This window comes from Schistocerca gregaria, chromosome 2, assembly GCF_023897955.1.
Source record: "Schistocerca gregaria isolate iqSchGreg1 chromosome 2, iqSchGreg1.2, whole genome shotgun sequence".
Taxonomy (NCBI): Eukaryota; Metazoa; Arthropoda; class Insecta; order Orthoptera; family Acrididae; genus Schistocerca; species Schistocerca gregaria.
In genome coordinates, this window is record NC_064921.1 from 701,471,157 (window position 1) to 701,484,005 (window position 12,849).

The 12,849-nt window shown below is 46.0% G+C and overlaps 1 protein-coding gene and 1 pseudogene across 4 annotated transcripts in view; one reads left to right on the top strand and one right to left on the bottom strand.

The window, feature by feature from the left end:
- LOC126334793 (lachesin-like) overlaps positions 1–12,849 on the top strand; it is a 778,486-nt gene that overhangs the window by 637,664 nt on the left and 127,973 nt on the right. The gene's annotated exons all lie outside the window — the stretch shown is intronic.
- On the bottom strand, positions 10,538–10,657 carry LOC126337347 (5S ribosomal RNA; annotated as a pseudogene).

The window sequence follows — 12,849 nt, forward strand, 5'->3', positions numbered from 1 at the left end:
GAATGCTGTTTCTTTCCAGCGGCGATGCTTTTGTGGTGATAACAGGAAAGGGAGTTGTAAGAACGAAATACATTTCTCGTGCTTCATTTAAAAACTTACAATAAATCTTTGTGTGCGGTTGTTGCCATCGTTCCTTGTTTAATCAACTAGAAAAGTTTTATAGTTTCGTTCTCCTGCTGTTGAGCCAATGACTGTGCAATAAAGGATCTAGAATACGTAGGATAGTTCCAAGAAATTGTAAGTGTATAGCAGATCTTGAGTCTCAAGACAATGAAAAATCGAAACGTAACCTTCAATTTGCTTCGAATGATTTCACTGCTTATATTCTCTGTTTGTGCTATTTCTTTCACCCTAAATAGGAGTAATTTGTGTTATGATAAAAGCTGGCCGGTGTGGCCGAGCGGTTCTAGGCGCTTCAGTCTGGAACCGGGCGACCGCTACGACCGCAGGTTCGAATCCTGCCTCGGGCATGGATGTGTTTAATGTCCTTAGGTTAGTTAGGTTTAAGTAGTTCTAAGTTCTAGAGGACTGATGACCTCAGATGTTAAGTCCCATAGTGCTCAGAGCCATTTGAACCAGTATGTGCAGTGGCGCTGTCGTGAGGCGAAAATAGCTTTTCGCGACGCTACATCTTGAGTGTGTCACGTAACATCAGCAGAAAAATTCAGTAGCATACTCCTGTGACGATTTGCCCCTTTCTGATTTATTCTGTCAGTAGCACATCATGGCAGTCCCAGAAAAGATTCAACATGACCTTGCGCCTTTTTTTGGGGTTGTGGATCCACACGTTTCCACTGCTTGCTTTGCACCTTTGTCTCAGGGTCGTAGTAATAGACCGAGCACTCGTCCATTGATATTCGACGACTAAAGAAGTTACCTGGACTGGCCGGACATAGCTGCAGCGATCCCGCTATTGCCTCGGTTCGGTGGGTATTTTGAATAAACGTGTTGACTCCTGGCACCCAGCGCCCAGTGAACTCTGTTATGTTCAAAGCAACATGCAAGATGTTGGATACTGATCCATAACTGATTTTCGCTTTTCAGACTATCGTTTCGATAGTGATACGCCGGTAATCGATCAACTTGACCTTCACTTCTCTTGCGATTCCCAGTTCTTCACAGAGAATCGGTGTGTCTCTCTGTCCCGTCTCATTCGAACTTGTTTATCCTCATTGGAATCGTCTAACCCAGCTCACCACACCTAGCCACTGTGTCATATCACCGTACTTTGTGCACTTCCTCCGTGTCTGTACGGATTATTACAGCGTTTTTCCCCTTCAAAGGCATTTTGTCAGTGAGCTGCCCTATTTTCTTTTGGCTCCTCTCGCGGCTTGCCTTGGTTATTTCATTGTATACCTTAATTGCATAATACATACGCAAACAAACAAAAAATGAACTACGTAACTGTTTTCTCTGTGAGATAATTACAATTTTGTGATTACGTCTCGTAAGTGTTGGCACTGCTCTATTGCGTGGACTCAGTTATGTCCTTAAGAAGAAACTTTTGCTCAGTTTGGGGAAGGATGCGGTACTTTATCGTTTATTATGTACATCTACATGAAAACTGAAATACTCGGAACGGAACGTAATCAGGTTGTTAACAAATTCACTTTTGACGTCGGCCGATTTAGTAGTTGTTATATCACTATAATGTAGTAGTTTTAAAATAAATAATAAGTGAAGTTCAGGGTGCTAAACATTATGTTTGTTTTTGTGTTTTCAGGTGAGGAGTGGTGTGGATGCGAGCCAAACACAACAGCGACCACCAGGCGCTCTGTGAGTACAGTAGACTAGAGCGCTAGTGCAGTACAGAGCTCAGCTCCTGTGTGGGCTGCTGATGCGTGGCATGGCGGTCGTAATTGTGACGTAGTGTGGTGCGCTGCGGCACCGTATGCGGAGACCACACGCAGACCGCCGTAACGCACTAATGTCTCCGGCCCCAGCAGTTGTCAGGATTTATGGGACTCGGTACTCACCAGCTGCGAAGCGGCAAGGGAATCGTGGGGGTCTCCACAAGTCGTTGCCGAGTTGTAGGCCGGCAAAGGAGTGGCTGGCACCGACCTGTGACTTCCGAATCGTTTTAAGTGGACGCCCTCGGCACATGGTATATGCACATTCTAACAAGGGAATCTCCCCATCGCACCCCCATCAGATTTAGTTATAAGTTGGCACAGTGGATAGGCCTTGAAAAACTGAACACAGATCAATCGAGAAAACAGGAAGAAGTTGTGTGGAACTATGAAAAAATAAGCAAAATATACAAACTGAGTAGTCCATGCGCAAGATAGGCAACATCAAGTATAATATAAGCATAGGAGCTCCGTGGTCCCGTGGTTAGCGTGAGCAGGTGCGGCACGAGAGATCCTTGGTTCAGGTCTTCCCTGGAGTGAAAAGTTTACTTTCTTTATTTTCGCAAAGTTATGATCTGTCCGTTCGTTCATTGACGTCTCTGTTCACTGTAATAAGTTTAGTGTCTGTGTTTTGCGACCACACCGCAAAAAAATTGTTCAAATGTCTCTGAGCACTATGCGACTTAACTTCTGAGGTCATCAGTCGCCCACCTAACTAACCTAAGGACATCACACACATCCATGCCCGAAGCTGGATTAGAACCTGCGACCGTAACGGTTACGCGGTTCCAGACTGAAGCGCCTAGAACCGCAAGGCCACACCGGCCGGCGCACCGCAAAACCGTGCGATTAGTAGACGAAAGGGCGTGCCTCTTCAATGGGAACCGAAAACATTTGATCGCAAGGTCATAGGTCAACCGATTCCTCCACAGGAAAACACGTCTGATATATTCTATACGACACAGGTGACGGCATGTGCGTCACATGACAGGAATATGTTGTCGACGCACCTAACTTGTACAATTGGCGAATGGGTAAAAAGATTCTTCTACCTTACCCGTTGTAAATTTTCTTGTGGATGTGATAATCACTCCCAAAAAAGTCACGAAAACATAAGAGTTTGTCACATAAACTGTAAATAAAATATTACACTTTTCACTCGAGGGAAGACTTGAACCAAGGACCTCTCGTTTCGCATCTGCTCACGCTAACCACGGGACCACGGCGCTCCTAACCTCAGCTTTTCCTTGATGTTGTATATGTTGCGCATGTTTGTTATTTTTTCATAGTTCCACACAACTTCTTCCTGTTTTCTCGATTGATCTGTGTTCAGTTTTCAAGGCCTATCCACTGTGCCAACTTATAATTAAATCTGAGGGGGGTGCGATGGGGAGGTTCCCTTGTAAGAAAACTCGCGGCTGATTGGCTGATGGGAGTACTTGAATCGATAGAAGTCGATTGACGTCAACTAGTACTGAGTAGTTGTTGGTCGCTGCCAACGTGAGACAGTAGTGCGTCTGCATCTACGAAAGCACGTTTGACACACTGAGGTAACGCTCGTTGTAACATTATGTGTAGTTCAGATTTAAGTACTCTTATTTACGTATATACATCCACTAAAGACAGTTAGCTTACTTTGGTAGCGATCAGAATGAAGTGAATGCCGTTAATCGGTTCAGATACTTCCATCAGCCTCCACGCCGATTGCCTTAGTATGCGTCCACAGTACATGCGGTTGTGCGCATACTCAAAATACTCCCAGGGTATTTGCGATCAGGTGTTTCAGAATGTCCTTGTCACATACGGCAACGCGGAATGTGGAAAAAAAATCACAACACCCAACACCAAAAAATAATTGATGTAGAGCAATGGAATTTCGAGAATATGGCCTAGGTAAGATATTACAGTGATTAATATTGCAGGATCACAGATTAATGTGGCCGCGAGATGAGCCATTGCAAATATGACACGCGGATGCATTAATAATCGGTATAACCACCAGAATGTTGAATGCAAACATGCAAACTAACATGCATTGTGTCGTACAGGTGCCGAATGTCAGTTTGTGGAGTGGAGTTCCATGCCTGTTGCACTCGGTCGGTAAACACAGGGATAGTGTTTGTGGATGACGCTGAGGTCGCTGTCTGATGATGTCCCATATGTGCTCAATTAGAGACAGATCTAGTGGTAGAGCGGGCCAAGGCAACGTGTCGACACTTCGTGCAGCATGTTGGGTTAGAACAGCGGTATATGGGCGAGCGTTGACCATTTGGAAAACAGCCCCTGGAATGCACTTTTCATGAATGGCAGCGCAAGAGGTTGAACCAGTCAGCTGACATACAATTTTGCAGTCAGAGTGCGTGGGATATTTAAGGTTTTCATTTGACTCACCACCTGTTTTTCCTGAGTTGTTAAACCGTGGCAAATATAAATCCCTAACTTTTGAACACTTTCATATTTGTCGTCACAAGCGGTGAAGAGTTAAGTACTGTTGCGTCATTCGTGACCACAACAATCACCGAAAACTCGAAATGTAGATCTATATCTACGAGTTTTAATAACAGCCATTTTCCTTTATTAAAGACCGTAAACTCAACTACATACCTAGGAATTACAGTCACGAACAACTTAAATTGGGACGAACACATAGAAAATGTTGTGGGGAAGACGAAGCAAAGACGGCGTTTTATTGCCAGAAATCAGGGAAAGGCTTCATGCTCACTCTGTGCTGCGTTTTCCGTGGTTATTGAGTCACTATTATTTTTTTAAAATATAAACAACTCAGTCCTCTCAATATTTCGTGAATCATAACAACTTCAAATTTTATTGGTATGTGACTGAGGAGATTAGTATGCGTTCTTTGCAGATCAGAAGATATACACTACTGGCCATTAAAATTGCTACACCACGAAGATGACGTGCTACAAACGCGAAATTTAACCGACAGGAAGAAGATGCTGTGATATGCAAATGATTAGTTTTCAGAGCATTCACACAAGGTTGGCGCCGGCAGCGAGACCTACAACGTGCTGACACGAGGAAAGTTTCTAACCGATTTCTCATACAGAAACAGCAGTTGACCGGCGTTGCCTGGTGAAACGTTGTTGTGATGCCTCGTGCGAGGAGCAGAAATGCGTACCATCACGTTTCCGACTTTGATAAAGGTCGGATTGTAGCCTATCGCGATTGCGGTTTATGGTATCGTGATATTGCTGCTCGCGTTGGTCAAGATCCAATGACTGTTAGCAGAATATGGAATCGGTGGGTTCAGGAGGGTAATACGGAACACGGTGCTGGATCCCAACGGCCTCGTATCACTAGCAGTCGAGATGACAGGCATCTTATCTGGATGGCTGTAACGGACCGTACAGCCACTTCTCGATCCCTTAGTCACCAGATAGGGACGTTTGCAAGACAACAACAACCGTCTGCACGAACAGTTTGATGACGTTTGCAGCAGCATGGACTATCAGCTCGGAGACCATGACTGCGGTTACCTTTGACGCTGCATCACCGACAAGACCGCCGGCTGTGGTGTACTCAACGACGAACCTGGGTGCACGAATAGCAAAACGTCATTTTTTCGGATGAATCCAGGATCTGTTTACAGCATCATGATGGTCGCATCCGTGTTTGGCGACATCGCGGTGAACGCACATTCGAAGCGTGTGTGCATTCGTCATCGCCTTACTGGCATATCACCCGGCGTGATGCTATGGGGTGCCATTGGTTACACGTCTCGGTCACCTCATGTTCGCATTGACGGCGCTTTGAACAGTGGACGTTACATTTCAGATGTGTGACGATCCGTGGCTCTACCCTTCATTCGATCCCTGCGAAACCCTACATTTCATCCGGATAAATGTACGACCGCGTGTTGCAGGTCCTGTACTGGCCTTTCTGGATACAGAAAATGTTCAACTGCTGCCATGACCAGCACATTCTCCAGGTGTCTCACCAATTGAAAACGTCTGGTCAGTGGTGGCCGAGCAATTGGCTCGTCACAATACGCCAGGCACTACTCTTGATGAACTGTGGTATCGTGTTGATGCTGCATGGGCATCTGTATCTGTACACGGCATCCAAGCTCTGTTTGACTCAATGCCCAGGCGTATCAAGGTCGTTATCACGGCCAGAGGTGGTTGTTCTGGGTACTGATTTCTCAGGATCTACGCACCCAAATTGCGTGCAAATGTAATCACATGTCAGTTCTAATATATTTGTCCAATGAATACCCGGTTATCATCTGCATTTCTTCTTGGTGTTGCAATTTTAATGGCTAGTAGTGTACATGTTTTTGGTACTTCGACTGCACACTACCTGTTACACGCGTGTGACTTCTCACGAAACCAAAATCGTCAGTATCACACGAAATGAACGCCTTCCGGGAGATGTTCTTAATGGCAGTGAGGAGGCAGCGTTAGCGCGACCTGGGATGCGTCAGCGATGTTGCGAGTCTCCCGAACCGGAGAGCAGCCGTGCCATGCGGGCCGACGGCGTCGCGCCTGCAAGTCACGTCCTCGGCCGCCGCCGCCACCACCACGGGATGCGGGCGTCTGGCTGGACTCCAGCGTATTTAGTGGGGCGACGCTCCGTCCACAGGCGGCCAGCAAGCAAGCCGACACCCGGCTCATAACGCTGTAGCGCGGCACTACCGATTCTCTCGAAAAAGCCAAGAGGTAAGACGGAGCTGTGGAGAGAGTGCCGAATTACGCGGATTATAGCGGCGTTGGTTACTACGAAATAAATAGAAAGCCTATGTGGAAGTACTTGTTAGTATGAAAGAGCTAGGGCAGATATGAAACAAAAGTGTGATATTATTTGCCTGAATAATAAAAATATGGTGCTCCTATATTCAGTCTTTACCTTAGCTACCCGTTCACGTTAATAATAATTATCTGGGAGGAACTAAAGCTTTTTGTTCAGGATGCGGAATGGCGTGAGAGGATATGTGCCATTAGGTACATGGTCAGAGGTAATTTGTTAGTTGTAAGGTGCTCCTTGTAGCTGTCTTACTCAACTTGAGTCCTATCGCCTAACACACGGATGGGGGGGAGGGATGTTATAGTACTGTAGGGCCTCCTCTTCCCTCTCCTCCCGCTATTTTAGTAATATCCCTTGCTCCTTTCAAATAAATGCTGTCAGCTTTGTGTCAGACACTGGGACTAAAGTTCAGTGCGACACCTATAGGGACGATCTGACATCCAAGGGGAAAAAAAAAGTTGTTCAAATGTGTGTGAAATCTTAAGGGACTTAACTGCTAAGGTCATCAGTCCCAAAGCTTACACACTACTTAACCTAAATTATCCTTTGGACAAACACACACCTATGCCCGAGGGAGGACTCGAACCTCCGCCGGGACGAGCCGCACAGTCCATGACTGCAGCACCCTCGACCGCTCGGCTAATCCCGCGCGGCCCCAAGGAACATGTGCCTAAAAAATTAGCCATGACCGTGTACCTTGTAGCACATGTCTTTCCACTCCTTTCCACCTTCTGAACAAAAAGCTTTAGTTTCTTCCAAATAATTATTATAAAAATGAAAAGACAGCCGAGATAAAGAATGAATACTGAAATACTATCTTTTAATTATTCAGGCAAATAATATCACTATTCTCTATATGCCTTTTCTTTCATTCTAACAATCAGTTTCACATAGGCTTTCTATTTATTTCGCAGAGGTAACAATTGCCGCTATGCCGGCCGGAGTGGCCGAGCGGTTCTATGCGCTTCAGTCTGGAACCGTGCGACCGCTGCGGTCGCAGGTTCGAATCCTGCCTCAGGCATGGATGTGTGTGCTGTCCTTAGGTTAGTTAGGTTTAAGTAGTTGGTGACCTCCGCTGTTAAGTCCTATAGTGCTCAGACCGATTTGAACCATTCATTGCCGCTATAATGTGCGTAATTAGGTACTCGTTCACCGTTCCGTCTAATCACTGCGCTCGTTAGTGCCAGACTGCCTTCCCGCGTCCCGCATAGCGGCCGGCGCCAAAACTCTCGCAGCGTCTAGAATGATCGGGGTACCCCCAAGAGGCACAGGCACGTAACGGCAAAGTCGATATTGAAACAGTATCGTCTGTACCCTTACAATCCGCACAGCTATTCCACGTCTAAGTTACGGGTAATTAAGTATATGGAAATATCACGGTATATGATGTCTCTTGATACCGCTAGATCGCGGTATGTGGTGTCTCAATACCGCTTGAGGCGGTCCACTTCGGCTCGATACGTTCGTTTACCGAGATGCAAAGTGGCGAATACGTAACGAAGGCTGCTCGTAGCGTGCGTTCGCCGCCGGCTGGCGGCGTTCGGCATGCCCATAAATTCATTAAGCAGCACCCGGGTGAGTGACGTCACGGCGGGGCCATAAATACGTCCCTCAAGTGCAGGTCGGAGGGTCGCAGGAGGCCGTTTTTGCCTCGTGCGGCGCGATGCGACGCCGACAGAAAGCATCGGCCTCCCCGCTGCGTCGGCCGCAACGGGTGGCTGGTCGCGCCACCACGAATAAATAACAGGGGTGCCGGACCGGTTTCCAGATGGCGGGCGGACCCGTCTGGGACTGGGGAAGCGGGCAGACCTCCGGGCAGGAGTTCCAGACAGCTACGTCGCCGCATGACGGGATCTATTACTCACCTAGCACACTGCGTAAATCTTCCGCGTATGAGACAGTCTCGTCGTCGACACACGTGAGCGACATTTTTACTGTGCTGGCAACCGGTGCTGAAGATTATACAGTTGGTTCGACAGGATTCAGCTCCGCCTGGAGAACCACATTAAAAAATAGCAGCCGACACAAATGTCATAACATGACAGGCCTTCTACTCATCCTGCCATGTGTTTACAAGCTTTTTTTCTTTTCTTTTATTTTTTTGGCCGCCATTTATCTACATCTTCATGGCTATTTCTGCAAATCATACTTAAGAAAAAAATGGCTCTGAACACTAGAGGACATAACTGCTGTGGTCATCAGTCCCCTAGAACTTAGAACTACGTAAACCTAACTAACCTAAGGACATCACACACATCAATGCCCGAGGCAGGATTCGAACCTGCGACCTTAGCGGTCGCGCGGTTCCAGACTGTAGCGCCTAGAGTCGCTCGGCCACCCGGCCGGCTAACACCTAGGTATTTATTTGAATTTACGGCCTTTAGATTTGATTGATTTCTCGTGTAACCGAAGTTTAACGCATTCCTTTTAGCTTTTAGGGTAAACTGCCAATTTTCGCAACATACTGATATTTTTTCTAAATCGTTCTGCAATTTGTTTTGCTCTTCTGTTGCCTTCACTAGAGGATGAATGACAGCATCATCTGCAAACAACCTAAGACAGCTGCTCAGATTGTCTCGCAAATAGTTTATGTCGATAAGGACCCTTAGGGGGCCTATAACACTACCTTGCGGAACGCCAGGAATCACTTCTGTTTTACTCGATGACGCTTACCACGAACTGTGACAGGAAATCACGAATCCAGTAGCATAACTGAGACTATATTCCATAAGCACGCATTTTTTTTCTGTGAAACCTCGTTGTCTTATTGATGGTAGTTAGCAGTCTGACAGCTAATGAGTTGAAATTCTCCAGCCACCCATACACCAGTGGAAACCTGAAGCTATCTGCTACCTCTGCGTTGCTGTCTCCGCTGCGCACGGCATTGTGCCTGCCAGTTTGACGTCAAAGTGCATGAAGTATTGTATACGTTAAAGAGGGCCGTTGTTGATAAACTCACTGATTGTGTCGTATTTTCCAGGACTATCGCACTGAAGCCAGTACATTGCTGCTCTGTCCCAAATGGGTGAAAATAGCGATTTGGAACAGTACTTGTCGCTATTGTCGATTCAGTGTAAAGTGAACGGACGAAATGAGAAGGATGGTGTCCTTAAAGTTTATGTTTAGTGTTGTTTCATGATTGATAAAATTATAATCGTTTCTGGAAGTTAAGATAACATAGTGTGTCCAGTTTTATAGCCTCCGAGATTTCGTTATCTTGCGGCCTGGAACCTTTTTCATCTGACATGTCAAACATCTCGTTCACCATATGTCATAGTGCGAGTCCCATGTCTGTGCTACATGCAGAGTGAAATTAATTCCCCTTGGAAACACGTCCGCCGTAGACTTTTCTTGCAAGAGTCACATTGTTTATGCCATTTATTTATTTATTTTATTTTGTGAACCGAATGACAATCATTCATATCCAAATACCCAGACAGATAACGATTAATTTTAAATTGGCCCATGATGCATAGCATTTGTTGAGGTCAGCCTCTGTATTCGGATATTTATGACATAATGCTTTCTCAGCTTCAGCCTCGTTTATTTTTCAATATTTACTTGCACGACTCTTTTCATTCCGTCGTCTGTTATTTATAAGTCAGTTGTAAATTACATACTTATGTGAAGTGAGGAGAAGAGTTATTGCTGGTTGAGCCAGTGAGGTGTCACCAATGTCGCAGGGATTGTTTGACTATGCAGTACACTCATACATAAAGGTACTCCGTCGTCAGGCCACGTCGTCAGGCCTACCGGGACCCTCAGACCGCCGTGTCATCCTCAGAGAAGGATGCGGATAGGAGGAGCGTGGGGTCAGCACACCGCTCTCCCGGTCGTTATGATGGTATTCTTGACCGAAGCCGCTACTATTCGGTCGAGTAGCTCCTCAATTGGCATCACGAGGCTGAGTGCACCCCGAAAAATGGCAACAGCGCATGGCGGCCTGGATGGTCACCCATCCATAAGTGCTGTCCTCGCCCGACAGCGCTTAACTTCGGTGATCTCACGGGAACCGGTGTATCCACTGCGGCAAGGCCGTTGCCTGCGCACATAATGGTGCAAACTAAAATAAATCTATCTCTCTGGACAGGGACAATAACATTCGGAAGACCTTTGTTTTAAATGTCAGTGCGTTATGACATATTTAAGACTTAACGTTTAAAAATCATACAGTTCTTACTATGTAAAATATATCCGGATAACTCAGATAAAACAAGATAATTCGCCAAAACGTTTAACTGAAAGTAGTGTACAAAGTGTGAGTATCTTCAGAATTGTATTGAGATTTATTATTTAATTGGTATCTACACTCACGAACGTTTCTAATAAGCCGCCTGAAACGGAGTTACTGGTTGCCGGAAGATACGTGGCAGAACTTCCGAAGATTAACTCCTGATTTTGGCGCTAGTAGGTGAGACGCTTTACCTCACGAAGTCTACACCTCAGGCTGAAAATAAATTTCAATAGTTATATTGTTGACGTTTAGTAAACAGTAATGAGTGATTAATTATTAGTGTGACACGATAGAGGATGGGAACGTGTTCTCTAGGTGAAAGTGCAATAGCAGACCGCATGCCTGTGTTTTGCCCCTCCGAAGCGCACGCACGCAACCCGCACGGCTAAAGTGCGAGACGAGATGCCGCACTGCACATGCGTAGAAAAACTTGGGCAGACGTGGCTGGCTCTGCTGGTGGGTGAGGGGGCAACAGGTGCGTCTGGCCGTGTGTGCAGACCGCTCGCAGAACTGGCTGACGCCCACGCAGCCAAGGCAACAGGTGGCTGGCTGCCCCACTGCTCCAGTCCGTCACGCCGGAACGGCGCGATTGCTCCCGTTTTCTAAAAGACCTTAGTTCAAACGCTGTGCTGTCGGTACGGAAATTTATCTACCTACAGAAGACAGCAACAAGCAGTAGAAACCAAAGTGAGGGAAATAAATTTGTATTGGAAGATAAACTAAAGAAAGACAAAGCAACATTACAAAATGAATAGATTTAGGAAAAATCTTTTTTTGATAGTGTTGAAAGGAATTGGTATTCTAAAGGTAGGAGGTATAAAATACATGGAGCGAAAGATTATCTATAACTTGAACAGAAACTAGACTTCAATTATAAGAGTGTTGCGTTAGGCAGAGTTGTAGCCTATCCTGCATGTTACGCAACCTGTATGTGGACCAAACAGTAAAGGAAACTATGGACACAACTGGGAATGGAATTACAGGTCAAAGAGAAGAAATAAAAACTTTAAGACAGATGACATTGTAATTGGAGCAGAGGCAACAAAAGTACAACAGGTATAAAGAAGTTAAGTAAAATTAAGTCAGATGTAGTTGAGGGAGTTATATAGAGAAAAATGGCTCTGAGCACTATGCGACTTAATTTCTGAGGTCATCAGTCGCCTAGAACTTGGAACTAATTAAACCTAACTAGCCTAAGGACATCACACACATCCATGCCCAAGGCAGGATTCGAACCTGGGACCGTAGCGGTCGCTCGGCTCCAGACTGTAGCGCCTAGAACCGCACGGCCACTCCGGCCGGCTATATAGAGAAATTGGTCACTAAAAGCTATAGACGATATTTTGCTACGTGACCAACAACAAACCTGTGTGAACGTGTTTGTTGGTATGAAAGAGCTTGGTCACACAGGAAATACAAGTGTGTTATTATGTGGTTGAATAATAAAAAGATGGTGTTTCAATATTCAGTCTTTACCTTAACTTCCTGTTCACGTTAATAATAATTATGAAGCTTTTTGTTCAGCTGGTGGAGAGAAGTGAAAGGACAAGTGCCACCAGAGTCTGGCGGCAGAAGAGCAGGGCGAGATGGCGAATTTAGCAGAGTTTAACTGAGTGGAGAGATGCCGTGCTGAAGAGTGCAGGTGCAGCGACGTTAAGGAGGTAGCGGCGTAGTGTAGCTTGCGATTATCTGATAGAGGTGGCACCTCGAAGGGAAATGGTTTCAACCTGTTCTGAAGCCTCTTACATTGCCGTCTTTTGGATTGTTAAGACAGTCGTCTTGGGTAGCCGGTGGACTGATGGCGTAGTTATCTCCGCTTGTGGATGAGTCGCTAAACTTACGATGCCGAGGGTCTGTCACATCGATACGTCTTTGTCCATCGACGGCAAAGATTTAAGAGCCGCAGCAGTACTCTTAGGAGGAGCATACACGACGCGAAGACTGGATCGTAAGTGGAGGTGTTGTGTGGTGCGTCGAGGTAGTGCGAGCATCGCCGGGATA